Source organism: Pseudorca crassidens, chromosome 1 (assembly GCF_039906515.1).
Source record: "Pseudorca crassidens isolate mPseCra1 chromosome 1, mPseCra1.hap1, whole genome shotgun sequence".
NCBI classification, from domain to species: domain Eukaryota; kingdom Metazoa; phylum Chordata; class Mammalia; order Artiodactyla; family Delphinidae; genus Pseudorca; species Pseudorca crassidens.
Window position 1 is genome coordinate 18272452 of NC_090296.1, and position 26630 is coordinate 18299081.

At 36.4% G+C, this 26630-nt stretch overlaps 1 pseudogene; it reads right to left on the bottom strand.

The window, feature by feature from the left end:
• Positions 1-686: 686 nt before the first annotated feature.
• The window catches only part of LOC137224748 (tigger transposable element-derived protein 1-like), a 95564-nt pseudogene continuing 69620 nt past the window's right edge, over positions 687-26630 (bottom strand).

Below are 26630 nucleotides of genomic sequence, written 5' to 3' on the forward strand. Positions count from 1 at the left end.
TTAGAGTTGCCAGCTGGCCTGGCTAGAAGGGCTTAATTGAAATTTATCTGCTAGAAACAGAATGTTGCCCATTAGACTCACTGAGTACAACACCTTCCCTCTTACCACTACTGTGCTGGAACCTGCCAAGCAATGCTTCTTTGATTCCCTTGTCTGTGCTTCCATGGCTGTCCAACTCCATTTTTGATGAACACATTCTTTTTTTAGATAACTTAATACATTTGACTGAGTTACACGTAAGTCTTAAAGAGCTGAAAACTACACCATCTCTTTAAATTGTTTTTTCTTTAATATAAACATTGTATTGTCTCAAAGTTTAACTTTCAAAGAACATATTGTCCTTTTAAAAATATTTTTAGAGAAGCCTCAGTAGTATCTTTAAAAGCAAACACAGTTAAGAAAACAAACAAAATAAAAACATTTTTCCACTATTATAACTGATGATCAGTGCTAAGATTAGCAGGTTCCTCAAGAATACCTTGGAGGTTTTGCAGGTTCAGTTCTAGACCATACAGTAAATTGAATATTAAATTCAAGTCACATAAATATTTTTGGTTTCTCAGTGCATATAAAACTTATGTGCACACCATACTCTAGTCTAGTAAGTGTACAATAGCATTGTGCCTAAAAAATGTACATACCTTAATTAAAAAATAGTTTATTGCAAAAAAAAATACAAACCACTATCAGGTCTTAAGGGAGTCATAAGTTTTTGCTGGTGGAGAGTCTTGCCTCAGTGTTGATGGCTGATGGCTGACCAGGGTGGTGGTTGCTGAATGTTGTCATGGCTGTGGCAATTTCTTAAAATAAGACAACAATGAAATTTGCTGCATTGGTTGACTCTTCCTTTCACGGACAATTTCTCTTTAGCGTGCAATGTTGTTTATAGCATTTTACCCACAGTAGAACTTCTTTTAAAATTGGAGTCAATCTTCTCAAACCCTGCCATTGCCTTATCAATTAAGACTATGTAATACTCTAAATCCTTTGTTGTCATTTCAACAATCTTCATAGCATCTTCTCCAGGAGTAGATACAATTTCAAAAAAAAATTGTTTTTCTCTGTTCATTCATACGAAGCAACTCATCTATTCAAGTTTTGTCATGAGATGGCAGAAATTCAGTCACATCTTCAGACTCCATTTATAAGTTTAGTTCTTTTGCAATTTACATCACATCTGCAGCTACTTCCTCCATGGAAGTCTTCCTCTCAAAGTCATCAATGACAGTTGGAATCAGCCTCTTCCAATCTCCTGTTAATGTTGATATTTTGACTTTCTCCTATGAAGCATGAATGTACTTAATGACATCTAGAATTTGAATCCTTTCAGGAACATTTTCAATCTACTTTGCCTAGATCCATCGGAGGAATCACATCTGTGGCAGCTATTGCCTTATGAAATTTATGTCTTAAATAATAAGACTTGAAGATAATCACTCCTTGACCCATGGGTTGCAGAATGGATGTTGTGGTAGTAGGCATGAAAACAACATTCATCTCATTGTATATCTCCATCAGAGTTCTTGAGTGATTAGGTACATTGTCAATGAGCAGTAATATTTGGAAAGGAATCTTTTTTTCTGAGCAGTAGGTCTGAACAGTGGGCTTAAAATATTCAGTAAACTTAAGCTGTAAACAAATGTGTTATCATATAGGCTTTGTTGTTCCATTTATAGAGTAATTTTAGCATAATTCTTAAGGGCCCTAGGATTTTCAGAATGGTAAATGAGCATTGACTTCAGCTTAAAGTCACCAGCTGCATTAGCCCCTAACAAGAGAGTCTGCCTGTTCTTTGAAGCTCTGAAGCCAGGCATTGACTTCTCCTCTCTAACTATGGAGGTCCTAGATGGCATCCTTTTCCAATAGGAGGCAGTTTCGTTTACATTGCCAAGTTGTTGTTTAGTGTAGCCACCTTCATTGACTATCTTAGCTGGATCTTCTGGATAACTTGCTGCAGCTTCTCCCTCAGCATTTGCTGCTTCATCTTGCATTTACCTTATGGAGACAGCTTCTCTCCTTAACCCTCATGAACCTAACTCTTCTAGATTTCAAACTTTTCTTCTGCAGCTTCCTCACCTCTCTCAGCCTTCATAAAATTGAACAGAATTAGGCACTTGCTCTGGATTAGGTTTTGGCTTAAAGAAATGTTGTTGCTACTTTGATCTATGCAGACTATTAAAACTTTCTCCAGATCAGCAATAGGACTGTTTCACTTTCTTATCAATCATGTGTTCACTGGAGGGGCACTTTTAATTTCCTTCAAGAACTTTTCCTTTGCATTCACAACTTTACTGTTTAGCACAAGAGGCCTAGCTCTCTGCTTATATCAGCTTTTAACATGCCTTCCTCACTAAGCTTAATAATTTCTAGCTTTTGATTTATAGTAAGGGATATGCTACTCTTACTTTCACTTGAACTACTGGAAGCCAGTGTAGGGTTATCAACTGGCCCAATTTCAATATTGCTGTGTCTCAGGGAATAGGGAGGCCTGAGGACAGGGAGAGAGATGGGGAATGGCCAGTCAGTGGAGTAGTCAGAACACACGTAAACATTTATTTGTCATCTTAAATGTGCACAGTGGGCTTCCCTGGTGGCGCAGTGGTTGGGGGTCCGCCTGCCGATGCAGGGGACGCGGGTTCGTGCCCCGGTCTGGGGGGATCCCGCGTGCCGCGGAGCGGCTGGGCCCGTGGGCCGTGGCCGCTGGGCCTGTGCGTGCGGAGCCTGTGCTCCGCGGCGGGAGAGGCTGCAGCGGTGAGAGGCCCGCGTAACGCAAAAAAAAAAAAAAAAAAGAAATGTGCACAGTTTGTGGCATCCCAAAATATTACAGTAGTAACATCAAAGATCAGTAATCACACACCACCATAGCCAATATAATAATAATTTAAAAGTTTGAAATATTGCAAGAATTACCAAGATGTGACACAGAGACACAAAATGAGCAAATGCTGTTGGAAAAAATGGTGCCAATATACTTGCTCAAAGCAGAATTGCCATAAACCTTCAATTTTTAAAAAATGAAATATCTGTGAAGCACATTTGCTGTATTGCAAATATTTGTGCAATAAAACAAGGTATGCCTGTAATTATGAATTGCTGCTCTTAAGGTCTTTACCACTGACATTTAAAATGCTGATGGATCTTTTCTTCCTCTTTATTTTGCTGAGGCCCATCCTGAGGGCTCTACCCTGATGTATTTTTATAAATTATCCTATGAGATATGTCCACATTGGTCAGTCTGGAGGTCCTGATATATAAAATTTTAAATACATTCTTTTCTTAGTATAAACTTTCTCTAAATTATTTCTTAAGTCTTCCAACATTTGAATTTAAAATTATGAGATTTACTTTTTTTAATTTCAAAAAAACAGATGTCAAGGAATATAGTCAACCTAATTTACAATAAAAGTCTGCAACAAATTTTGAAGATGGTTCCCTGATTTAAATTTATTTCTCCATCTTGTAGAAAATATTATATGTTAATTTTTTATCTTTTCCTTATTTTTTCCTAAGGAATGGTTTTAATATGAATTTAGGTTACTAAAATTTGAGTTGATTTTAATTTTCTGCTGTTCCTTAATTACCTTTATACCCTATGAAAAATCAATTTTGATAAATTGATTTTATCATAATTCATAATTATGAATTAAATCATAATTCATATGTGGCACAGAAAGAAACTGTCCAAAGATTTTGATCCCCCTTCTATAGTTTAGAATTGTTGATAGGAAGCAGCTACCTATCCAGGGACTGGGTTTCCCAGTAATCCATCAAAGTGTGTCATGTGATTAAGTCTTGATAGTAGATTTTGGATGGAAATAATGTATACCATCTCTGCACCTCTCCCCTACTTTCTACTTACGTGCCTAGTAGTTGAGTATCCTAAAGGATGCTGGAGTGACAATATGGAAGGAATCTAGTACCTTCTATCACCACATCAAAGATTGATTGCTGAATACCGTTATGGAGCTCTTTTGTAAGTGAAAAATCACCTTATTTTGCTTAGCTATACAGCAAGTAATCACTGAACATCATAGAATCTTAAAATCTAGAAAGTTAATGTTAAAATAAATGTAGAAGTCATTTAATCTACCCCTACACAAGCATGATTCAAGATATTACTCAATTAGGGGACCTATTTGGGTTTGGAGAAAAGAGAATGTAACTAAGAAATATATTTTTCCAAAGCTGACATACCAACTCTGGTAAATTCACTGACCTTTTCTCCACTTAGCCAGCTGATTTCATAGACTCTCATACACTTGGATCTGAACTAGAGAAAGAAATATGGACTAAAGAGAGTGAAAGGAAAGGCTACTTTTCTTCTGATTGAATAGGGGCATAGACTAATGAATGAAGAAGAGTTTTATTTCTAAGCTCCTCAGTCACCCGCATGGCCTAAAATGATTTAGGGTAGCATGTTTAATTGAGGTAAAATAAATCAAGAGTGTAAGATCAAAGGAGAACAACCAGTACTAAGTGTACAAAAACATACCAAAATGGAAAAATAAAAGTTGAGGGATGGCTGAGAAGAAGGTAAAGGAAATGGGCCAAATAATGTAAATAAATGGGAGCAGAGATCAAATTCTAGACCCAAATGCCTTAGTTCTATTCAGTTTGTATTGGTTTTCTGTCCAATCAAGCTAATGCACTTGAATATTCATTGTTTTAAATGTGTTTTTGGATTGTATACAACATCCGTTGTGAAAACTCTGAAAGTATATCTAAATAGTAAAAACATTTTTTTTTTGCCAGACCCTTTACATATCCTTAATTGTTAAAAATACACCAGAAACTCCAGGATGATCTGCTTCCAACTTTCACGTCAATGAAATTATGTGTATATATGAAAAAATAAGATGCACAGATGAGACTCCACATGATCAAAGAGGGATGTATTAGCCTTTGTTTTGTGCCAAGGTAATAATGTTTTCTCATTGGGAAGGTGACTTTGTTCTGACTATTGGGCAAGCTGATAAGGATATTTCCTTATTCCTGAAGACCATGTCCATTTTTGTACAGTTCAAGGAAATTATAACCGAACACCTGAACTGAGAAAAACCTTCAGGTTTCTATCAAGCCTGCCATAGTTAACATGGAGATGGCAACATTGAGTAAGGTATTTATTCCATAGTGTTATCATGGAAATTAAAGAATTCATGAAATGTATTCAGTGCAGTGTCTGGCACAGAGTAATAAATGGAGTAGTAACTGTTTTCTTATTATTATTACAACCTGATTGTCCCTTAGTTTTCCATTCTCCATAATTCAGTCCCTTAATTTCTGTGGATCAAGAGTTTAGAGCCCTCCAGTAAATACATCTGAGGACCCTTAGCCAATGCATACATTACCATGATTTTCACTCCAAACCCTTCTCTGACATATAATTTTCTATGCATCTCTGAGATCACCCCTGTCTAATTTGTCACTATTCTTCATGTAGCTACTGCTCTCACTAATCTAATTTGGTCCAAAACATGGGACCACAAGCTCTCCTTTCATTTACTGGTAAACAGACCAGTAGTTGTCAACAAATATTACACTTCACTATAGGGAATTTCATGAAAAACAATAGCTGTCTATAGCTATATCTACTAACAGGGTTCCTGATTCCCGAGCCCGGCTCCCTGATGCTTAACACTCTTGTTAAAGAGCATTAGCTTAACAGAACTTAATTAGAGAAGAGAAATGTGTCAGGACTCATGGAATAGAATGTGTAAAATCATAAGACAAGAGAATACTTATGTTCACCAAGAATGCACAGAAAGTAAGAAAGGATATGGAACAGAAGACTGCAGTCTTGCCAAACTAAAGTGAGATGAACCAAGAGCATGGCTCAGGCCACACCCAAACTAAACTGATAATGTACAGCCCTCCATTGCCCTGTACTATGAGCTAATACATGAATTCAAGATGGAGATACACATGACCATTCAGCTCCACCTTAGGGGAGAATCTTCAGGAAATTTTGCCAAGACTTAACAAAGGGAACAATGATATCATGAAGGAAAGAAACGTGGGTGAGGATGAGGACTTCAGGTTCAAGAGCTTCTTGGCTACCAGAGAACCACTGAAACTTCAGCTGACCTTAGTGGCAGTCAGTGTAAGTGATGAACCAAATATTTCTTGGATGCATAGCTCCTTACCTGTTTGAGAAGCCAGCACTATAAGGAAGGAAACCCTTCTTGCTTCCACCAGTCCCAAAGACAGTTGAACCCAAGAGTCTAGGCTGCTCTCAGGAAGGCAATTGATCAGTTACCTTCAAATCACTTCCAGACACCCTGCTCATCCCTCAATTAAAAACAACAAACAAACAAACAAAAACAAAAAACCCATGGACCCGACTTTTCTTGAAAGCAATTTACAGTTTTTTAGTCAACTTTTCACAGCCTGAAACTTGCCTTTCATTCAGCTCTTCATTCCATGAATATTTAGTTTACATCAACACTTTTCTGGTGTCTGGGTGTATAGCAATACATAAACCAGATGAAATCCCAGCCCTCAAGGACTTGACACTAGAGAGGGAAAAGATAAAACACTAATAACTAATGTGTAACAACAGGGCTTTATAATCACTATCGAGAATAATAATATAGGGGACACAGGGGATTAGGGGAGCAGCATTAGTTACTGTTTTGTCAAGAAAGGACTATCCAGGAAGGAGTCACTTGAGAAGTGACCAGAAAGGTATACCTATTTCTGGAGGATTGGTGCACTAAGGAAATAGAAAAACAGTCACTAAGTGCCTGGACCTGGAGCATGATTGGAGTGCTGACCCTTTTATATCTAAAATGTCCTTTAAATATGTTTTTCCCTAAATAAAAGGAACTTCTCTGCAAACTTCAGAATTTGCAGGCATCTCTGGGATACAGATACTTTTACCATCTGCTATACTGTATTATAATAATGATGATGATCATTATTAACTACAGACCAGTACTAACCCCAAACTGGATCTTGTAGGGAAGTAGACAAAAGGGAAGCATAAAGGGAAGGCAGCGTCATAGCTTGAAATACTCATCAACCAACATTATCCTGAACCACATCCCCTATAGTTGGTTAGGCAAACTATAAGCAAACTATAATTTGCCTATAGGTTATATCAGAAGGATGCTCTGTCATATTGTGCTTCTGTGATATTGTCCAGAGGTAAACAAGTTTAAACCAAACTGGCACAAGCATGTATTTGCCAAGACTAGATGGTCAAAAATATTCTATGTATAATTAGAGATAGAGTTGTAAGTCTTGAATTCATATTTTGAGATATTTACAGTCTGATTAAGGAAGCAATATGCATGCTTAATAATTAGAAATGTTCAGTTTGGCTTAGCACTGTGAACAATGATCTTTTGTTGCATGGAGGGATGCAGCAAGTGTATATAAGGTCACATATGAAAAAGTCACTCAAAAGTGAGAGCTCAGAGTAACTAGGAGTAAAAATTTTACATGGAGCAAGAGGGCCATTGAACCTTCACACCACACATTATGCAGTGCCTGGGGGACATCACTTTAAAATTCCAGCCCCTAGAGATACACAATGGACATTCCCCCAACCTGCCCACCTGTAGCCTTTCCCTTATAGGTGGCAACTCCTTTCTTCTAGCTGTTCAGGCCTGAAACCTTGTAGCCATCATCCTCTTATTCTCTTAAACCCCACATCTACATTATCAACTTATCTTGTTTCCTATGCCTTCAAAATATATCCAGAATCTGACAATTTTCCTGAACCTCTACACAACCGTTCCTGTCCAAGGATTTCTCACCTGAATTACTGCACAAGCCACCTCACTCACTTCTCTGCTTCCACCCATGACCCTCAGGAATTGATTCTCAATAGAGCAGCCAGAGTGATCTCTTCAAAAGTTAAGTCAAAATATGCCACTTCTCTGCTCAAAATTCTGCAATAGCTTCCCAGTTCATCAGATTAAAATCCCACGTCCACACAATCAACTGGAACTCATCTCAGGTAACTCATCTCTTGATACCTCTTTGAACTTAGGTCCCATCACTCTTTTCTTTTGCTCAACAGCTCCAGCCATCTGGTCTCATTGTAACTCTTCAGGTATGAGAAGTATTGTCCCATATGTTACATGCTATTCCCTTTGTATGGAATGCTCTTCCTCATGTATCTAAAGGGCTCATTCTCTATGTCCTTCACTGCCTCACATCTCTGATCCAATGTTACCTTCCTGGAGCAGACACCCCAGCCTCCCTTTGCAGGTTCTCTATTACCTATATTCTGAATTCAGCATATATCACATATGTTTTTGTTTATTTTCAACTCCTCATCCCCTTCCCCATCCCTGACCCCACAATAGTAAGATCCATGGCAATGGAGGATTTGTCTTATTCACTGTGGCTTCCCCAACATCTATAATAGTGGTCGGCACTGCAGACTGGCTTTACTCTGGCTCTAGAGATAAACTCAGTTTCAAACACCATTCTCAAAATACACATTATACTGATGCTGCCACATGAAATGAAATTAACAAACATCACATTTTCCCTTTTTTTCTTTTCCTTTTCTTTTCTTAAGTGTAAACTCGTTCTGCCTTTCAACTTTTTTGTACATTTTAACAGCACTTTGTTAAGAAGATATTTATCGAAATGTCAGAAGTACCAACAGGGAATGTGAAATAGATAGTAAGAATAGGAACTCTCTGCTTCTAGAAGATGTATATTTTAGCATTATAAAAGTATTTAATATTCTATGTATTTTGATTTTTGCCTAATCAAGAATTACAGTATCAAATATTTCTTTATAAGCATTAATATGCATTTTCAAAATTTTCTTTTTAATTTACCTGCTCTTCACCTTGAATTTTTAAATGTTTTAACTTTCTGGGTACCTTTTCTTGAGAATTTTTAAACATAAAAAATAACAAGTGTGTAAAAAATAAACTCTTTTGATATTAAAGAAAAGAAAAAGAAGCCTACCAGGCATGAAAAAATGCAATAAAACCTCTGTAACTAAAAAGAAAAACAAAACAAAAAACTGATATGGTTCTAAGATGTTAACAAATACTTATACATAGTTATAGCCTTTGTTGCCAAAAGCAGGACAGGATAGCAATTTTACTGAGGCCCAGAGAAATTAAGTGATTTGCTTAATTTCATGGAGCTTATACTTGTCAGAGTCACACCCTTAATACAATTCTAACTTTAATGCTGGGCATACAAAATGTTGTTCAGGCCATTAATTCTAAACTATCAAAATGCAGCATAATTTGAAGTTTTCTTGAGGTACTTACACTCTAGTTAAAGATATAAAATACATGTTCAAGAAATAAGGTACGAAGAAGGTAGATGCTTCACATCGACTAAAAGCTTCCAATTACATGTCTGTATTTGATTTTCACTACAACCCTATAAGGGTAATAGAGCATGCCTTACCATCTTTATCAGGCAGGATGCAGAGTTATGCTGTAGTAACAAAGAATCCTTAAATACCAGTGACTTACCACAAACAGCATTGATTTCTTGCTCGTTCTGCATGTCCTGTAAATCAACTGTGGCTCTGTAGCCTCTATTTGGGATACTATAGTTTTCAGGAAAAGAGAGATATGGTAAACCACTACATCCTAGAAATGACACAGCTCAATTCTGCTCATATTCTATTGGTCAGATTCTTGACTTCTGAATGAGATGTATTCACCTTCCCAAGAATGGGCAGAGCAAAGTCCCAAGGCCAAGCCCAATGTCAATATCAGTGGGGAAGTACAATCCTCCCTTAGGGATTATATTTGAGATAGAATACAGTCTACTACACAACATACATTATATAAATGAGGAAAGTAGAATTCAGAAAGTATAGGTGGTTAATTGGCCAGAGTATAGAATTCAGCTCAAAGTCATTATTCAAATCCCAATTTCATTATTCTACATTGAACTGCACTGCTTAAAAATTCAGCAGCAGCACCATGGATATCCCTGAATAGAGGTCAGCCATGCCAGTGAAGAGCCAAAGGAAGATCCTGCTTATGCTCCATATGCCACCCACACTCCCCACATCTCAACCTCTGATCCTACGAAGTGGAGCATCTCTGAGGAACTTGATCATCTCTGAGGAACTCTTGGCCTCTATAAAGCAAGAGGCCATTTGCTTTGAAAATAAGTATTCTAGCCTGAGTTCTGTGAGCTTCAGTTTTTCCAACAGTAAAAAGCAACTGAACAGGCTGCTCCCTAAATTCTTTCACAGCTATAGCATTCAGTGGAACCAAGACTTATTTATAAAGCCCTCATACAACTTGATAAATCATTTCATTTTCATAATATTCTTTTGTCATAAGATAAAAACATAAAGGAAAATGTTTTACAATAGAGAAAAATAGGACATAAACCTAGTCTGAGGTAAATAATCTTCTAATTTTTATTATCTAAAATGATGAATCTTATGAAAGGAAAGAATTTTACCCAAAAGTGTTTTTTTTTTTTTTTAAATAAAAATAATGAAGTCAAAAATAGTGTTCAACACATTCTTGGCAAAATCCAGACTGTGGGGAATTCTGCATTACAAATGATCCAATTTCTTCAACAAATAAAGTACGAAGAAGCAATGTATAAATAAAAGAGTGTCTTAAAATACACATGAAATAAGTTTCACTGTTCCTGATTAGAACAAACTAACTGCAAAAATTTTAGGTGACAATAAAGGATATTTGAAACCTGACTGTGTATTTGAAACTATAGAAATACTGTTATTGCTTCCAGTTTTAGAATTGTACCTTTTAGTGATACAAATTGCAGTATTTACAGATGAAATAGTCTGGGAAACAAATTTCAGCATAACGCTATGGGGCTGAGGGGAGTGGATAGAAATATAAAGGCAACAAGCATGTCCCTGAGTTGATAATGGTCAAAGCTTGGTGTTGGTGAAAACATTAGGATTTGTTATATTCTTTTCTCTTTTTTTTGTAGGTTTGTAATTTTCCATATTAAAATATTTATGGCAATTTATGGTAGCAATCCCTGTCCAATATTTAAGACCACAGCACCAACTTTATTGTTTTGTTTTTTAATTTATGAAGCTTCATTCACCTGCTAAATCATCTGCTAAATCCTATCACCTTAATTATTTATTTATTAGTTGAAACTAGAAGACTAAAAAGTTAGATCAGGCCCCAACCTTCTATGCTATGACATCTACATTATTGGAGACATAGAAAACATCAAAGCCACCCCATTTTCTTAAGCTGTAACCAGATGGGACCAAAATGAACATTTTCTACTTAAGAGTGTATGTATTTGGGGCAGAGGGTTAACTACATTTAAATGTGTCACTACTGACACAGACCACAATTTGCCTGGTATTTGAAACATATAAAAGAAACAACTTTTCTCTGACTTAATTCCTTAAGTTTAAGTATTCCACTTTCTATTTGCAATAATATGACACAAAGATTTGGATGTGAAGATGAACATCCCAATGCTTAAGACCTTCATCAATCATAGTGTAATAAGACTCAAAAGTACTGCAACTCCATTTTTTCCTTACTCGTAGAAACTCACTCGTAGAACCTATATTTGCAGCTTAGCCTTGACCTTGATTTTTGATGTCAAAATGAGGTTGCTTCCAGTCAGGAGTTCTTCCTGCAAATTCCGTACAACAATATGTGAATTTTATGTTTAATAATGCACTTACATATCTGGGATGTCAGCTTGCCAGCAAAAATCCAATGTGAAATCCTTGAGTAGATTTAACTTGAATCACTTGCGGCTGACACAGTAAAGATCCAGTGCTGGAGTGTTTAATACATGGTCTGGAGTGAGATGCTGTATTGTGCTTTGATGCAGCTCAGTCGGATGCGGAAGAAATCCAGCATAGTGTAATGTTGAGTGAGTTGCTCAACAAGCTCCAGCAATATGAGAGGGTAGTATGGTCTGTGTAAGCATGTGGTCCTTGTGTGTGCGATATTTCACATCTGCCTGCTGCTTGTGTTGTTTGTGTGGAAACCTAACCACAGGAGAGGTCACACTGAGCACATGAGAAGCCTTCGGATGAGGAACGTTTATTGCAGAATTTCAAGTCACAGAGCACAAACTGCCTGCAGGTTAACGTGGTGAAACAACACCTAAGTCAGAAGTACTTGATTTAGATTCCCTTGGTAACTAGATCAGAACTAAGATAGATACAAATTGCTTTTACAGAATCTCCTCAAATTTCACCCATTTATCCTCTCCGTATTATTTTTCCATTTCCTTTTGGGACCTACCCACAGCATTATTCCCTTATGGTTTGGTAGAGAGAATAAATCACTTTAAACAAAATTAAGTAGCATAATTCTATTTAATGTAACAAAGCACAGTAGTTAAGACTAATTCTGGACCCAGATTGCCTTGGCTTTTATCACTTACTTGCTGTGTGACTTAATACAGAAGAACAAACCTGACTCCATATTGGATCTATCCCTTTACTCTAACCTTGGTACTCGGTTGCCTGTGCTTAGTCATGCTGGCTCTGCATCTTTTGTAAAAGAATGTTGCCCATAGCCTGAAATATACAGAATTGCCCATTCTCAAGGCTCTGAACTTTAAAGGTATAACAATTTTCCATTCAGGTAGAGAGAAAAAGTTACAGAACAGAGAATAATATTTGCCTTATTGGAGGTTTATAGGAACATTGTGACTAGACCTACATGGACAGCTGCAATAGCAAAGGATTCCTGCCTCAAGAAGTTTGCAACAACTAGTCAGACACCTTCCCCTTTTAGTATAAAAGAAGCCTGAATTCTAACTCGGGGAAGATGGTTCCTTGGGACACTAGTCCTCCATCTTCTCTGTCTTCTGGCTTTCTGAATAAAGACACTATTCCTTGCCCTAATACCTCATCTCTTGATTTATTGGCCTACCTTGCAGCCAGCAGTACAGCTTGAATTCAGTAACATGACCTTGCACAAATTATTTAACTTCTCTAGGCCTCACTTTCCTCATCTGTAATATGAAACCAAGAACAGAACTTCATAGAGTTGCTATGAAATTTAAGAGATAATCAATGAAAACTCCTAGCTCTGTGTCTGATATGTAGTGGAAGCTCTGAAAAGGTTAGCTAGCTGGAAAAGGACAAGGAAGAAGGGAAGTTTTTCTGTTGGTTCAATAAATAAATATCATGAGAGATGCGGGGTGGTGGGGCAGTATGGAGAGTGAAAACAGGAAGGGGGAAAGTACAGATAAAAAAGGAAAAAGTGCTGAGAGAAAAACCTATACCCAATGTGAAAAACAATGATGCAAGAAAAGCAACAAAGAGAAACATGTTCATAGAATGTGAATCTTTTCAATTCAATCCCATCTGCAATTGCCTAGAGTGTAATAGATGCTGAATAAGATGCTAGATTTGAATAAACATAGTAATAATCACAATAATGAGATGAGATGCTACTTGCCTGCAAGAGATCAGAGTCTAGTAAAACCAACCTATAAGCTCCCTGTTAAGGGCAAGCATGGGGACTATTGGAGCTCAAGAGTAGGAGAGTTAGGTTAGAGAGAATCAGAGGAGGTTTTGCTGAAGAGGTAACTCTTAACTGGGACTGTAAAGGAAAACAAAATTTTTGTCTGTTACAGTAGGATTGAAAGGTTGGTCCCAGCAAATGCAAAATGAAGTAGACTTGAAGAAAGGTATTACTGAAAATTCCAAGGACCTCATATGGAAAGGAGCCTAACACTGAGATCAGGGAGTGGTGAGATGGGAGACTGGAACTAAAAGAGCTTTCCATTTGGACTTTATTAAAAACAGTAGTAGCAATTTAGAAATATAAAGCAAAAGAATGTAATCAAATTGACTTGGGAGTAGAGGTGGCAGGGATGAGTAGGAGAAGAATAGGTAAACAGAAAGGAGTCATTATCTGACTTGGTGATATGGAGAGTTGTGGGGATATTTGTAGAAAGAGAAATTACAAAAGAAGGGGCAGAGGACAGGAGGTGTATGATGAGTTTGGTTTTGTTCTGAGTTTGAAATCCATGTCCAACCTCCAGATAAATTCTTCCAATGTGTTGAAGACCACTGGATGATGACTGTTGAAAATAAATATATTTACATCTGTGTCTCTATTTCTGCCCTGCAAATCGGTTCATCTGTACCGTTTTTCTAGGTTCCATATATATGCGTTAATATACGATATTTATTTTTCTCTTTCTGACTTACTTCACTCTGTATGACAGTCTCTAGATCCATCCACATCTCTACAAATGACCCAATTTCGTTCCTTTTTATGGCTGATTAATATTCCATTGTATATATATACCACATCTTCTTTATCCATTTGTCTGTTGATGGGCATTTAGGTTGCTTGCATGTCCTGGCTATTGTAAATAGTGCTGCAATGAACATTGGGGTGCATGTGTCTTTTTGAATTATGGTTTTCTTTGGGTATATGCCCAGTAGCGGGATTGCTGGGTCTTATGGTAATTCTATTTTTAGTTTTTTAAGGAACCTCCATACTGTTCTCCATAGTGGCTGTATCAGTTTACATTCCCACCAACAGTGCATGAAGGTTCCCTTTTCTCCACACCCTCTCCAGCATTTGTTGTTTGTAGATTTTCTGATGATGCCCATTCTAACTGGTGTGAGGTGATACCTCATTGTAGTTTTGAGTTTCATTTCTCTATTAATTAGTGATGTGGAGAAGCTTTTCATGTGCTTCTTGGCCATCTGTATGTCTTCTTTGGAGAAATGTTTGTTTAGGCCTTCTGCCCATTTTTTGATTGGATTGTTTGTTTTTTTAATATTGAGACACAGATGTAGAGAACAAATGTATGGACACCAAGGGGGGAAAGTGGTGGGGGACGGTGGTGGTGTGATGAATTAGGAGATTGGGAATGACATATATACACGAATATGTATTAAATGGATAACTAATAAGAACCTGCTGTATAAAAAAAAAATCAAAATCAACTTCTAAAATAAAAAAAAGAAAGAAAAACTGAGAACAAAAAAAAAAGAAAAGAAATATATTTAAGTTTTCCGTAAATAACTGTTGATTGACTGTATGCTGCCATTTTCCCCAGCATGTCTGATTCCTCCAACTAGATTTAAATTGCCCAATACCTAAGATAAAAGCATATCTTTCCTTCTTATCTCACAGTACCCTAAGCATAGTGTTAGCTATGTAGGTACATATAATAAATAGCTGGGTAAACTAAATTGTATTTTGTACAGTAGGAACTAGTTTTAAGTAGGAAAATGCTTATTAGGCTGTTAGTCAATTGAAATACTAAAAAGTAAAATAATTTATAAAATAAAGATCAGTTACCAATATAAACTGTCCTGAGTTTAGAAGAGTTTCAATTCTAATAGAACCAGCTAGCTTCATTGAAAACACAGAGTAAGACCTATATGCTTTTAAAATAAACATTTATAATATTTTAATACTGAATTAACCACATTTTCTATTTTTTTTTTTTTTTGATTCTTGTGGATTAAAGTGTATTACATAAGACAGAGGCCTCAAATCCCTCATGTTTAATTGTTTGCTGAACATCTCCCTTTGGGCATCCTAACAAGTTCTCAGACTCCCTGTGTCCTGATCTGAACTCTCCTTTTAACAGATCTTCCCACCTATCTCTGCTAATGACATCCGCTCCTCCCAATTATTCAGGTTCAAAAACGCTGATGCAACCAGGCCTTCCACTTCCTCTTGTCTCATGCCCCATCATTTGCCAAGTTCTCATATTTCTTCTTACCAATAAGCCCTTTAATCACCATTTTTGTGCTGATTTTACTTTCCTTTTGCTCTTCCCAACACACTTGCCTTTCCATTGTTTCATATCTCACCAGTCAATCTTTTACCTATTACAGATTTACTTGTAGGAGTATCCACATTTATGTACTAAAAATGCATGACCTAATTTTATCTCACAAAAAGAAATTATTGAGAGGAGGACAATCAACATAGAATTGGAGATAAAGTTATTCAGCACAGCTTCTTCCCACTTCAACTCTAGGCATCATAGGATAACATATCAAGAGGTCACAAAATGCCATTACAACTCCAGACCTTGGTTGTCAGGCTATATTTAAACTTCATCTCTTCTAGCAATTGAAAATTTTGTGGGTAGAGGGCAGCCCACTCACAATGTAGCAAGTCAGCAAGAGACTTTGTAACAGTCTACACTTGTTTTATTATAGTAGGTATTTTTAGAGGATTAAAATGGAAAACTGGCTGTTATACACAGCACTCAATATGAAACCATTTTATAGACCACAGGGGGATTCCTTTTTTGTTTTATAAAGGGGGGAAGTAATAAAATGAAGGACACACCCAGTCACAAACAAAGCAAAACAAACACAAACACCTTCTGACAATTTTGTTTGGAGAGAAGGTGTTTCGGAAAGGAGTCATAGCTTAGAGTCACAGGGTTTTAGAGCTGGATGAGGCCATAGAGATCATTCTTTACAAATTACAAATGGGGAAACAGACTACCAGAGTGTTCCACTTTCCCAAGGCACAGTTAGTTAAGTTTTCATCAGGGACTAGAACTTGAATCTCTTAAGTCCCAGTCCCAGGATTTTTTCAATCCTAAAAAAAAGGTGGGAAACAAGTGCTATTTCCCAAGGAATCACTTATCTACTGGCAAAAAAAGGTTTTGCCTACCTGAAAAAGACACAATCTGCATTACAACCTGGTTTAAAATATGAAGCAGTAACCCTGACAATTCTTTTGGAAAGTTCTTTAAGGCAAGTTCAATATCTTCCTGCTGAGTTTCCTGGCTGTCCTGAGAAACTTATGCCAGGGCCCATGGTTACTTCTACAGACTTTTCATACAAGAGACTAAACCAGTGGCTTCTGAATTATGATCCCTGAGCTATTTGGGGTTTGGCATACCTTACAGTTTAGCAGAGAAGTAAATTTTCAATTTCCAGAAGAGTGAATTTGGGAAGGAGAGAAAGATAAATGTTTTTAACTGAAAAGTGAAACAAAAACTGTGAATTTTACCAGGAAAAATAGACAGTAATTTCATTTTGTGTGTGTGTGTGTGTGTGTGTGTGTGTGTGTGTGTGTGTGTGGAGAGAGAGAGAGAGAGAGAGAGGGAGAGAGAGAGAGAGGGAGAGAGAGAGAGGGAGAGAGAGAGAGGGAGAGAAAGTGCTAAAAAGACTATAAAAGAGCATAATAACAAAAACACAGCATTGTGCCTATGTGTACTAGCTGGCGAGCTGGACAGACCACTTGTTGAAATTCTCAGGGCTTTGAAAAAAGGCCACTGGGATGAAAGAAAAACTCATCCCTATACAGAAAAATGCAGTCTCTTTTCTGATATGACTAAGAAATAATTTTTCTCAAAGATCTTGTGGTCTTTGCCTCCACTTGTGCAGCAGAATAAGAAATAAATATCATAATAGCATTCACCAGGGAGAAACCCTATATGTCCCTGGCAGTGTGTTGTAGCATACCAGAGAAAATTAACTGCTTCAAGTCAGATAGGTTCCTGGATCATAGAAACCTCCTGTTGAGAATTCATCATTTATGCTCAGTTTTTCAACTGGCCATATTTACAATCAGTTACACATACACACCCACTACTAACAGTCATACATGCATATGTACCCCATGTGTGCATACGAGCACCCACTCGCTCACACATTCACACACACACACACACACAGAGACACACACACACACACAGCTAAAGTTGACACATGGCTACAATTTTCCTATTGTCCCAAATTGAATTTGAATATACAGTAAGCAATCTGGATGATGATAGTTTTACAAGGTCTGGAGATAATTTATCAATTGAACTTCAAAGGTCTCTCAGCCTTTCTGCACTGGTCATTATTAAGTAGGAATATATGTAATCGTTTGAGAAGGAAATTGTTAGATTTAAACAAAGGTCAACTAATCTTGAACCAATGTAAATTTCTAATGCATCATCTATCCCCAACTCCTTGTTTTTCTAATCTGCCTTTCCTTCAAACACAGTCAACACTTCCCTAATATCTTTAGATCTGGGATAGAGAAGTTGATCTATGGAGAGGATAAGAAATTAATGAAATTTAACAAGATGTCCCTATTCTTGCATCCCTGGGATAAATCAAGGATGGTATATGGTTCTTTTAATGTATTGGATTAAGTTTGCTAACATTTTGTTGAGGAATTTAGCATCTATGCTCATCAGTGATATTGGCCTGTAATTTTCTTTTTTTGTGATATCTTTGTCTGGTTTTGCTGTCAGGGTGATGCTGGCCTCACAGAATGAGTTTGGAAGCCATCCTTCCTCTGAAATTTTCTGGAATAATTTGAGAAGCATAGGTGTTAACTCTTCTCTAAATGTTCGGTAGAATTCATTTGTGAAGCCATGTGGTCCTAGACTTTTGTTTGTCGGGAGTTGTTGTTGCTTTTTTTCATTACCAATTCAATATCATCACTGGTAATTAGTGTGTTTTATCTTCTATTTCTTCCTGGTTAGTCTCAGGAGATTGTACAGCTACATGTAAAAGAATAAAATTAGAACATTTTCTCACACGCAAAAATAAACTCAAAATAGATTAAAGACCTAAATGTAAAACCAGAAACCATAAAACTCCTAGAAGAAAACATAGGCAGAACACTCTTCGACATAAATTGTAGCAATATTTTTTTGGATATGTTTCCTAAGGCAAAGGAAACAAGAGTAAACATAAAAAAATGGGGGCTAATTAAACTTAAAAGCTTTTTCACAGAAAATGGAACCACGGACAAAATGAAAAAAAAAAAAGAGTACTGACTGGGAGAAAATATCTTCAAATGAATTGATTGATAAGGGTTAGCATGCAAAATGTATAAGCACTTCATGCAACTCAATATCAAAAAATCAAACACCTAACTGAAAAATGGGCAGAAGACCTGAAGAGACATTTTTCTAAAAAAGACATACAGATGGACAACAGGTACATGAAAAGATACTCAATATTACTAGTCATCAGAAAAATGCAAAGAAAACCACAACAAGGTACTGCCTCAACCTGTCAGAATGGCTATCATCAGAAACACCACAGACCTCACTAACAAACATTGGCGAGGATATGGAGAAAAGGGAACCCTTGTACACCGTTAGTTGAAATGTAAATTGATAAATCCACTGTGGAAAACAGTATGGAGTTTCCTCAAAAAACTAAAAATTGAACTACCACATGATCCAACAATTCCACTCCTGGGTATATATCTGAAGAAAACTAAAACACTAATTCAAAGAGATACAATGTTCATAGCAGCATTATTTACATAGCCAAGATATGGAAGCAACCTAAGTATCCAACAACAGATGAATGAATAAAGAAGATGTGGTATATAAATACAATGGAATACTACTCTGTCATAAAAAAAGCATGGGATTTTTCCATTTGCAACAACATGGATGGAGCTGGAGGGTACTATTCTTAGTGAAATAAGTCAGACAGAGAATGACAAATACTGTATGCTATCACTTACCTGTGAAATCTAAAAGAATAAAACAAACGTGTATATAACAAAAAAGAAACAGACTGACAGATATAGAGTACAAACTAGTGGTTACTAGTGGGGAGAGGGAATTAAGTGGTACAAACTACTAGGTATAAAATGAAGCTACAAGGTTGTATTGTAGATTAAAGGGAATATAGCAATATTTTATAATAACTGTAAATGGAGTATAATCTATAAAAATTTTGAATCACTATGCTGTACTCCTGAAAATAATCTAAGAATGTAAATCACTGTACCTCAATTTTGTAAAAAAATGAAAAATAACTGAAAAAATTACAGGCCAAAAGAAAAAGAACAAAAAGATGTCCCTCTTCTTAGGTTCACATGGTAGAAAAGGCTTGATAGCTTGGAAATCTGTTGTCTGCTGAGATTTCAAGGCAAAATGTACCTAAAATTAAGAAATGGGCAAGGTTGAAAAACATGGGTAAGGCAGAGAAGACTTAGAGTACTTAGCTATCCCTCAAAAGCCTACAAGCAACTACTTCTTCTAGAGCAATTGACATATACTGGCACTGTGTGAAGCCATTTGACAGCATTTGTGCATTTAATCTTCAGCACAATACTCTTTCCAGTCCCATTTTACATATGAGAAAAACTGATCTTAGAGTGGTTAAATAATTTCAGATAACAATCAGTGAAGCTGGCACACAAGAACAGGTTGGTTTGACCCCTAAGTCCATCCTTGCACTAGCATGCCATGCGTGAGAAACCATGGGAGCCCTAGAGATTATCTTTTCAGAGTAATAGCTATATTTGGCAGGTGCTCCATTTTTAGTTTGTTAACTAAAGTACGAACAGAAAAGAACATAGAAGTGTGAAAGGGTAGGTAACACTCCAGAACTGTTCTTGTTTTTGTTAACAATTTACAGTTAAGTAGACCTCTGGTCGGAAGATACTTATATAACACCTGTATTTACAAAGAACACTTCTTGAGGTATCAGAAATACAAGAGATTGGAAAAAAAAGGAGTAAGACACAAAATCTTCCCCTGCCATCATTGTTAATAATAGCAAGCATAAGACAGGCACCAAAATAATTTCAAGACAAGCCAGGTGAACTCTAATGGAAGCATAAAAAAAAATCATCCCAGGAAAGATGGTATTTTAACTGAGAATTTAAAAATAGATATAATTTGAGAGGCTAACATGGGAATGAGATTTCCTTGGTAGGACAAACACTAACAGCAAAGGTCCAAGGCTTGAAACCTTGAGCTCAATTCAAAGGTCATCTGGTGTATCACCCTGACTAGATGACAGAGTTGAATAATGTGGAAGGAGTGGTGGAGAAGAATAAGACTGGGTCTATGTTGTAGAAAAAATTACATTTGCCAGAATTTTGGTTTGCTTTGTTCTTCTGTTTTTTTCTAAATTGGTTGTTTATAATAGTATTGTGTGGAAGTGTTACAAATCGCCATGACAACAATTGCTAGTACTGGAAATCTCCAAGAAAATATTCTATTTATGAATTTAATTTGGATACCTTTAGTGACTCCTAATTACTCAAGAAGCAAATACCCCAAAGGAACATCAGTATTAAAAATTTATTTTGGCATTCTATGCAAATAGATGTAGAGTGCTTGAGACTCTCTCTTTCATAAACACTTATTGTTACATAATTACCTGATGTTATTCCCACAGCTTATCAAGAAGATTCAAGGCAATAACCAGTTGGGATAATCATTGCCTATATCTCCCCAAAACAACCCAAAAGATTTTTTTTTCTGTTTCCGTTTGGCTGTACAAATGCAATCAGATAATACTGAATTATCTGCAGCATGCCAAGGAGATCAGACCTACTAAAGTCTTAAGATCCTGCAAATCTCATTCAGGCTTTGTTGTTGTTGTTTTAATGTAATGTGCTTGGAATTAGGGAAATGAAAAGAGGGCTATGTAGTTTGTCCTTGGATTCACCATGAAATTGATTATTATTATCTTTACTTTCACAAGTGTTACATTTATAAAGTCCTTTACAATTCCTGGTTAGTCCTCTGTTCACCTGTGGGATATAGATTAAATTTAATCACCAGGAAAGTCGAGGTATTGAAATAAGAAGTTGTCTCCAATGTTGAAGGCAGGGGATTCTAGTACAAAAAAAAAAAAATAGTTGGAAATAAATAAGGTTGGAAAAACTACAATAAATCTTTCTGTTTTCTAGAGTTGTAAATTGAAAGCCCCCCAAAAGAGCAGTAGTTAGTCGCCCAAAGAGTAAAATACAGCAGATCCCACAAATTAGTGGTTTGAGCCTAGAAACAAAATCTGACGTGAATGCCTGATTTAAATCTCAGTTCTTGGCTTGATTTAGCACGTGACTAAACTCGGTATGAGTAGAATCAACACTTCACACTGATGAACATGAAAAAACAGCTTCACCTCCTTTCTCTCCAATATTTCAGACAAATTCATGGGAAGATATTTTTTCTTTTAAATAACATCTCTGATATTTACATTAAATTCAATCAAAAATATAATTTTCCATAGGAATTTCCTTCATAACAAACATTTTAAAATGCCTTCGTGATAGATGATGATACTAAGTTAAACTGCTTAAGAGTGGAGGTTTCAATTGGTGTTCAGTTGAAATTTGACTGCCATATGACCCGAATCCCCAATAGTTCATGCAGTAATCTTTAAACTTCCTTCTATTTTTAGACTCTTTACTTTCCTTCTAATACAAACTTTATGCTTTGCATCAGTTGGAAAAATATCATTGCCCATTATGATTGTTCAAATATCATTCTCCTACCCAGAAAGATGAATGCTTTTATTTTACTTATTAAATTAAATCTAAATTCCAAATTTGGTGAGTGAATTTGAAAGCCTCCCATAATCTATGCCTTTCTTACCCAGCTGAGCTTGCTATATCCAAACAATACATTTCTGTTCCTCCTCATTGCATGCCTCTTCCCTGAACATGCATTCTCACTTCTCCCACCTTATCTTTGTATAATTTGCCTTTACTTCTATGAAACCCATGGTTTCTGATTCTCTAAATGTGACAGGTCCTCAAGGCCCAGCTTAAATTCCCTTTCTTCCAGCCCGTGATGGACAGTAACGCTGGTGAATAGACATTGCATTTGCTGATGGTGTGATAAAATTTAGCATACTTAAAGGTAACATAGTTTATGTTTCTCTTGTTTTGTTAAAAGAAGTTATCACAGTTCTGTAAGCGCAGTAAGTCCTTTATAAATATTGATTGATTGATGCTTCCATAGCTAATTTCCCTCTGGCACCTCTGTAGAGATAGAGAAAATACATTTACGAAATCATTGTGTATTATACCCTTGTACCTTGTGAATATACCTTGTGAATAAGTCACCTGGTGTGTGTGTTCAGTTGTTTGAAAGCCTCGTTATACTATTAACTATCATTATACATTTAAAAAGTTCATAGTTTCAGATTAAAAGTGACTCACCATAGCAAAATACAGCATAATTAGATGCATTATGGTCTACAGCGTTCACATGTATCAAGATCCCTCTACTGTGGTCTCTTAAAAACTGGAACACAAGCCAAATAGAGTCAATTATTATAAATAAAACATAATTCCAGTGACACACAAGCTCTTCTGAAGCATCGTTCATGCACAGTCAGTGCTGTTCTATGGAGCTGAAGGATGAATGGTAAAATAGCACCATTCACAGGAGGTGCATTTTATTGGATGCCTAAGTCAACTACTGCTCAGTCTCCATATTTTAGAGCAAACATATCACAGACAGAATATTTCCTTTATGTGATGGGCTTCCTCCTGGAAAGTTTTGAGTATGAGTGTGTTTGTAAGCTTTTTTGTGGATTAGATCCTACTTTTCCCCTATTGGCTTACACTAGGTTTGTATTTCAGATTTTTTTATTCTTTTTTTCTCAGTAAACTCTAATTCCAAATTAAAAATTTCTCTGCCCTGCCACCAAGACTATTTTTTAATTCATGATCAAATGATTAACTGCTTTCCAAAAATTGTATTTTTAAGTCTGGTAGTAAATATTTCACAATAGTTGTTTTACTGATTTATATGCTAGCTGCTGATTTACCTGCATTTTTCTTAAAGTGAAGGTGTACTGACAAAAACTTTAGTCAGACTTCTTTTTTTTTATTCAGTTTTTCACCATCTCTTTCCCTCTCTCAATGACTTCTTGTCTGTCTAAAAAGTTCAGAAAGTCAAAAAGCAGTAAATTAGCTCAAGTCCTTCAAGAATTTATAAAATTAGGTCCCCTTTTATGACTAGGAAGAAAAAACCAGCTGTTGTGCTACTTACCATGTTTTTGCTTCAAAACCTTCTTAATTTTAAATGACAATTATTGTTTTAATAGCAGTTAGTCACTGAGATTGACAGAGAAGGAATTTATGCCTAGTAACAGGTATGAAACTCTCCAGAGCATGTGCCTATCAGTAAGAACTTGACAGATCAGGCGAAACTCGGATAAAATGGCAGTTATCAGCACGTAGCCATTTTTTCATTGTGATTGAGGTAAAGCCCTGAACATTTGCCCAAAATCATTTTCAGCCACGTCTCCTCACCACATGTTTTTTTTTCTGAGTATGGAAGTAAACTGAGGCTTTTTCCACACCTGCACAGCATAACTGTGTGGACAAAAGCTTAAAGTGAGATTAAGATCAAACAAGAAGGGTCAATATTAAGTCCTCTTGGAGGAGAATGATGTGGACATTGAAACAGAAAAAAATTCTTTGTTCTCTGGAATCACACATACAGGGATGCTACAAACTCCAGCTTCAGATGGCCATTTCTGCAACCAACCAAAAGGAACTAGATCAAAGAAAAGGAAAGAGAGAAGCCAACAGATCAAACCTGATGACTTTATTTGAACATTTAGATTTAGGCATGCCTAAATCAGCCGCATCTCCTTCGACTTCCTAATTTCATGAGCAAATCAATTTACTTCTATTGTTTAAATTTATGTGAATTGGTTTTCTATCACAAGACATTCTCATTTATTTCTCAGATAAAGCAGATCGATTATATACTCCTGAGTCGGACTTGACTCATCCCTGTCTGCTGGCCCACTGGCCCTCTTCCAGATGCCGATAGACATGCCATCGAGACATGGTGTTGAAATTACAAAAACTTTGAACAGAATGGCTTCAAAGAATTGGTCCTGACAAACTTTTTCTTCAAAGTTAGGTGTGTGCTTTCTGCCTAGGATGTGAAAGAGCAACTTTTGTCTCTCTGTGTCAGTTATGAATTCCACTGAGAATCCACATCAGAATGACTAACCATCATAATCAAGGCTTGCCCTGAGTCACATTGCCAGGCAGCCCAAAAATATCTTTTGTATTTTCCTTCCAGCCTCAGTCTTTACCTCGGTGAGCACTTTGGCTGACTTCCCCTCCCCCACCAAGTCATATTCTGGAAAGGACTTGTTCTCAGCTGGCTATCAAACCAACCTCTATTAGATGTTGAAGAATCTCTTTTATAATGACGGTCAGGTACCATGGCAGGCTGTGCAAGCAAGAATCTGGACAGGTGGAGTCGTTGAATATTCTTTGTATTGCATCCCCTGGGGAGCCACCTATTCTGTCCTCCTTCCTCTGCCCATGAGTGTTAAGAGAAAGGAGGATTCTCCTGAGAAACAGGACCCATTGTATGAGTAAAAGCATGTAGCTTTCCCAATTTGTGTTATAAGCACCTTCTTAGCATCTAATCTGCTGAAGTGTTTTACTTTCTGGAAAAAAAAAAAAAAGATTTAATGTTTGGTCTTGTATGGCTTTTTTATTGGTGATATGCAAAATATTACTTAACTAGAGGTAAAATTGAAAGTCCAAATTCATTTGGTTAACAACAGGAAATATTTCTCTTCTACATGTTTTCCTTTGATTTTGTTAAATGGTATTATTTTGGCTTTAAGAAAGTATTTCTATCCAAGGAATGAAAGACCAGATCATTGAATGTTTTTTGTTTTCTAAATAAGCCAAAAATCTCCTAAAACTCATTTACACACACACACACACACACACACACACACACACACACACACACACACACACATGCTCCCATATTCCTCTAAACCCTAAACAAATAACTAGGAATAAAAACCTACTGAGGAAACGGAAAAGGACTTCTCATGGCTTAAACTGTTTTGAGAATACGCCTGCTAAATAAATTTTACACGTGATCTGATGTGCAAGCCAAGGAACGTACATATGCTGAAACTTTAGCAAATACTTACTAGGGGAGTAACCCACAAAGGAATTAAGGATCCTAGCCACATATTTAAGTTTTTCACCCAAACTGTTAAAAGTTATGTCATTTTTCACTGGAGAATGTAGGTTGGCGAATGGATTTAACACTACCATTTGGTCTAATTTCCTGATGTCTGCTCCAATCACTGTATAAGCCTCTTTATAGAGGGAAAAAAAAAATCTTAGAGCTTTATCTCCTTGTTTTCTGCGTTCTCACACAGGCACTCTGTTACCTTTTACTCACTGAAAGCTGGGGTTGATTGAAAAAGAAACCATTCAGGATAAAGATGAGTTTTAATATTATACCTATCCCCGAAACCAAAATAACTGAGATGAAAACATTTTCCAACATAAACCATACTTTGTAGGTCAGGATGGAAAACCTGGAAGAAAGAAAAAGTGCTTTATTCTATTTAAGTGAAACATGTTTTCTGGTTTTAATAATTTTAATTCTTTCCTATCTGAATCTAGTTATATCTTCTAAATTTTATGTTGTTCTTTCTAACAAAATCTCTATGTTGATGACCATTCCAGCAATAGCAATTATTCTCTGCATGGTTTGGGTTACCCCTTTTTACTTTGCTTTTCCCAGATGAAAGAGCCACATATTAGAAGTAGATCTATTTGTCAAGTAAAGATTTTTAAATAAGGCTTTGAAGCTCTTTTTTAGAAGAAGATTTGGGATCCTGATCATTCGCAAGCTATATACAAACCTAGCAACTTGATTAGAATATTTCAAAGCATTCATTACTAATCCAAATAGTCATTGAAGATAAATGAAAGTTTAGAGAAGATAAATCAAAACCTGGAGAAGGACCTGAGTTCTAATTACAGCCCCAACATTTATGAGCATTGTGACCACAGATTATTTCCATAACTTTTCTAAGTTTACTTCCTTATCTAAAGTAGAGACATAAATTTCTTCCACACCACAAGATAGTAATGAGAAATCAGTAACACAATGTACACTTGCAGCAGAATGTTCAATAAATAATGAATGCTCAAAAT